This window comes from Lathyrus oleraceus, chromosome 1 (assembly GCF_024323335.1).
Source record: "Lathyrus oleraceus cultivar Zhongwan6 chromosome 1, CAAS_Psat_ZW6_1.0, whole genome shotgun sequence".
Lineage (NCBI taxonomy): Eukaryota > Viridiplantae > Streptophyta > Magnoliopsida > Fabales > Fabaceae > Lathyrus > Lathyrus oleraceus.
This window is the reverse complement of record NC_066579.1, coordinates 441,331,303-441,337,122: the sequence shown is the minus strand read 5'-3', so window position 1 is coordinate 441,337,122 and position 5,820 is coordinate 441,331,303.

The following is a 5,820-nucleotide window of genomic DNA, read 5'->3' as shown; positions in this document are numbered from 1 at the left end:
TTGCAAAAATACCAGAAAGTCTTGATATACACCCAACCCACTAGGTGCAGTTGTGAGGGAGAAATCATCAAATTATTCAAGACGACAACCACAAAATCATTGAATGGAATAGGAAAATCCAAGATGGAGAATAAGGACTCATAAAGGGGGATGACATGCCTCTCATATTTACTACATATCCTTTTATTCTTGTCTAGAGTAAACACCCCTCAGTTAGAGGAATGTCTCACATCATGAAAGGCACAATCGAGGCCACCTTCATAAGAGAAAGTAGAAGTAATCTACAAAATATCTAGGTCCACCCAGACAACAAGATATCCTTCTTCGCTTGTCGACACATGACGAATATAACCTCCATAATAAGAAATCCTACACAAAAGGTACCAGAAGGGGTAAAGTAGGGTAAGAAACCACAAGTAAGGAAAAAGAAAATAAAGAAATGAACGTTACCTTTAGGACAATAAAACTAAGGGCAGGCGCCGAAGGAAACTGCAATACGAGCAAATGTGAAGCAAAGCTACGAGTCCAAGAATTCTAGTGGTGATCACAAATATAACAAAGGAAAAATAAGAATGCCTAGGACTTAAAACAACGAAAGAGTAGATAAGAATAAGCAAAGAAGCTCTTATGGATACTTCCAACACAGGGGTAACGTAATCTCTTACAACCAGGAGAGAAGAAAACACTACCAACGGTCTAGATCTCCTAAAAAATCATCTGAGATACTCGTGTATCCTAGGATTAAAGGTTAATCATTGATGGCATGCGAGAGGGCGTGTGTCAAGGGTTCCTCAACGAAGAGACACGTGGCACGAAAATGTATATAATATGCAAGTGTCAAGTGTTAGTGGTGTTCCATCACGACCCTTCACTTGACCTAAACATCAGTTGATCTTAGGGCATGCACGAAAAAACTCTTCCCCTACAAGGCAGAGAAAAAGGCAAAGAGGCAGTTATTTTGGGCCACCTAGAATGCCCGGTAAGAAAGTTCTAAAGAGCGAACGTCACTGGGAACCATGCACGAAAAAACCTTTACCCTACAAGAAAGAGAAAGGGGCCTGGGTAGTTGTTCTAGGCCGTTTATAAGGCCCAGTAAGAAAGGCCCAAAGAACGAACATTATTGGGGACCATGTGCAATAAAGGAGAATCTTCATTCTCTTGAACACAGACAATCCCAAACCCTAACTCACCACACACCGTCCAGATCAATCAAACGATCCCCAACATTAGAGGTCACATTCCATGCGAAGCAATTATAAACGCTTTTACTATATAAATAGAGGGGTGCGTCATTTTATAGGTAATTTAATTTCATCTCCATTTCTCATTCTTTCACTGACTTAGATGTTAAAGTGTTAACTTAACAAGTACACTCTACGCTTCCATATCGAAAAGCTCAACACATCACGTTGAAAGTTTAATCTCATCTATCCATCTCATATAATTGATTCTCTCAGCTGAACATAACATATAACAGAAAATTATTCACCTTAATTCTATCTAATTTTGTTTCAATTATTTTTCTTTCTTCATTGTTAAAAATTAATCATTACAATAATTTTGAGGTTATGGTAATATTATTATTTTTATTTGTTTTAACTCCTCTTCCACGTGCAATATGGTAATATTGTGTTTGCTAACTTAAAACTGGATATGGTTTGAAAAATTGACGTTGTTTGAGATCATAAGCTGTCTTAGGCTAGGGGTGGCAAAACAGATGGATTAGATGAATATGGATTGGATCGTTAATGGATGGATCAAAATAATTCATTAATCCATTAACAATCCACTAAAAATTTCTTAAAAATATTCAATCTAATCCATCAATTAAGAATAAAATACATCAAATTCATCAATTATCATATTTTTAGTGGATGGATTTTTTTTTCTTTGAAAAAATCATTTTTTTTACTTTTGGAAAAAAATCACTTATTTTTTCAGAAAAAAAATTAATTTTTTGTATTTTAATGAAAAATTTCAGTTTTTTTTTCGAGAAAAATCAAATTTTTTTGGAAATATTTTTTTCGAAAAAAAACATATTTTTGTATTTTTCGGAAAAAAATTATTTTAAATTTTTTTTTGAATTTTTTTTATATTTGTAAAAAAATAACTTTTTGAAAAATAAATCGAATTTTGGTATTTTCCAAAAAAACGATTTTTACATTTTTGGGAAAAATAGGTTTTTTGTATTTAAAAAAAACGATTTTTTTGGAAAAAAAATAATTTTGTATTTTTCAAAAAACTAATTTTTTAATATTTAATTTTTTTTTTAAATTAAATAAAAAAATTCATTGAATTATTAAAATGTGTTGGATGGAAAATCCATGCTTATGAATAAATGGATTTAATTCAAACCATTAACTTAATTTTTATGTAGTAGATGAATTGGATGAATTTTTTGATAGATAAATTGGATGAATTTTGTCTTAATGATTCAATCGCCACCCTTATCTTAGGCTAGACCAATTGCACTAAAAATTTATATCTCAAATTTGAGATAAAAAAAGCTCAACTTAATTTTATATATATATATATATATTATATATATATATATATATATATATATATATATATATATATATATATATATATATATATATATATATATATATATATATATATATATTATAAATGTTTTATAATTCAGCAGGTTATAGTATGATTTTTATTGTATTTGGATTGATTTTTACTTTTTTTATTTTTATTATAAAAAATGTTCTTATCTATATTATTTAAGTCTTTAAAAAAACATCTTTATTAAACTGTTTACACAAAAACAAGATATGAGAAATCTATACTCGGCACCGTAGATTCTTAATAAGAAGAATATTGTTCAAATCTTAGAATTAATCAATTTTATAATAAAAGTCTTATTACTTTTTCACAACATTTTTAATTTTTAATTTTATGTTTATTTTATTTGTTTTATTCTATTAAACGATGGTATAATTAATGGGCCTCATATCAATTATAATTTGGACCTTTGTGCGGTTGGGGTTTTCTCAACCTAGACTCCATTCTCAGTAAATCTTAGCAAATTTTATGAATTTTTTTTATGGGATCCTAGATGTTTTTAATGAATCATATGAATTTCTACAAATATCATTTAATTTTGAATATGTATTTTCGGATGCATTCTATCTCACATTTAATAAATACCATTTTAAATTACGTCTTTTTATTTTATTTTATTTCGGATATGCATCTCCAGAATGATTATGTAGTTACATTTTCTGAGAGACACACTAGTATCAAAATCAACAGAAAAGTAATTTTTCAAAATGAAATTGACATTCATAACATAAAATAAGTATTACAATGACAATTTCAACATAAACTACAATATTACATTTCAATATCCCGGTGGACGCTTGCACATCTTCAGAATATCTTCGACTGATCTTTGTAGCGTCGCTTCCAACTCGAATGAAACTTTTGTTTAAAAACAGAAATACGTATTTCACATATCCCTAACATCCGCTTGCGTCTTGAGCTCAAATTTGTTGAACTCAAGATTCCCATCTGTTTTCAATCGACGGTGAACGGTACTCGAACTTCATAATCATTCATTTGTCTCCGCAATGTAAGAGGTAATGAATTTTGTCTTTGATATCTTCGAGGGGGTGAAATCGGTGAGCTTAAACGTTCGTCCGAGTGTAGATCTGAAGAATGAGACATTTACGACATACCAATGAATGTTTATTTGTGACATTTGAGACATTTTCAGTTTGTGTGAAATATAACATAAGAGCACATAAATTTATAGAAGACAAATATCAATATGGACCACTCATTAACTGACATATTGATTATGGATATATATATTCGAAACTGCACCCTATTATCTTGTTCTGGAGATGTATATTCGGAACTTGTATTGAACCAATTTCAAAACAGATCACTAAAACATAACCTATTTTTTCATTGACAAAAACACAAATGTTTTCATGGGGAAGATAAAAAATGCATAAAGACAAAATATGAACAAAAGGTAAATATATAACACTTTACTTATATTGAGACACAATTACATACAATTATTTGTCCAATTTAACAAGAAATTAAAACGAACCAAAACATATGTTGCCGGCTAAATCTATACGTGGTACCCCCTTGTGCATTTGATTCTTTTTCAATGTTGTTTAATCTCTCGAATTCTTGCATCCTTTCCATAAAATGATTCGGTAAAGTATCGACTTTTGTTGTTATGAGAAGAAAGGGTTTTTAGGATGAAGGGTTTGGTTGAAAACCAACTATGTCAACAATGATTTTATGATCATGCAGCTGGTTCTTTTATCAGATATTTTCGGAGATGCATCTCTGGAAATATCTGACATGCAAATGTGATATAAATTTGAAAATGTCGCCCATAATTCAAGAGATGCATCTCAAGAATATCTACCAAACTCTTAAATAATTAAGATTTTTTTAAAAAATGTTATGGATAATACATCTCCGGAATAAAAATTGCCCAACACATAGGACGCCTATCAGAATAACCTTACTTGAGTGTACAAAAAGTGCATCTGAAGATACATCTCCAGGTGTAAGTGACATTTTATGGAAATTCACGTGTTGTTGTAGAAAGATCTATGGTGCTTTAAAAATTCTCAATTTTATTAAAATATAACCCAAATAGGCTCTACGGGTGGGCCATCCTCAAATTTTTATTTATATTTATATGATTTTAATTAATTAATTTTTTTAAAATTTTTTTTAAAATTTTTTTATATGTCGATTAAATAATAACATCTCTAAAATATATAATACTAATAACAGCTAATTATAATCTGTATTATTTGATTTGTTAATTTAAAAACCACAGTATAGATAACAGTTTTTTGAATTCTTTTAATAAAAGAGGATAATTGATATCTAAGTATATATTTTTATTTGAATTTGGACATTGTTTTTTAATTATGATTTTTATAAATAATGAGAAGAGTATTTAGATGAGTTAGTTTTATTAAATAAAATTGATTATAATAATTTAATCATTTTACTTCTAAAAAAATTAAAATATATTAATTTTAGAACAAAATTATTAAATTAAAATATTTAAGTTTAAATTTTGTCTTAAGTCTGGAGATGTGTTGGACCGGTCCTACCCTAACCTTTGAAAATCCTTAATTTTTTCTTAACGCTTCGATGATAACACCTATTTATATATGAAGTTGTTCTTCCGAATTTGTCAATATTACATATTTTTTTAAAATAATTATTTAAATTATTTTTAAAAATATGCTTCTTTTCATCAAGATGTACTTACTAACTTTGGTTGCAGTCACACTTTGGTAATAATAATAATAATAATAATATTATGAAACAAGTTATTAATTGTGCTAAAGATTAATCCTCTGTTAGTATCCAAGCATCGCAGGTTCACAACAAATTCCATTTTTTATCTCTAAACATTATTATTTTTCTTTCTGCTGTAAAACTCAAGCCCAGAGGAGTTGCATCACAGGCTCACAACAAATTGTGTTGTTTTGGGGAACTATTTCATATAATAAAAAACAGATTTTATTTTGAAAGTATATATTTCCAAACCCATTTAGGAATGAAAAAGTAATTCTCTTTATTTTATTATTGATGTTGGACTGAAGTCGGGTTGTAATTGGGCCAAAACTAAGACAACGATAATTAAGATGGAAAATTTTATCTAACACCATTACTACTGTACCCTACACCTCCTTATTTTTAAATAAAAAATACTATAAAAACCCCTGCAAAAAGCAAAATTTTGGCAAGGAATGAAAAAATGTGATGGAAGTTTTTGAGAATAGTGCACAAATGTGATGTATATATATTTTTTTAAAT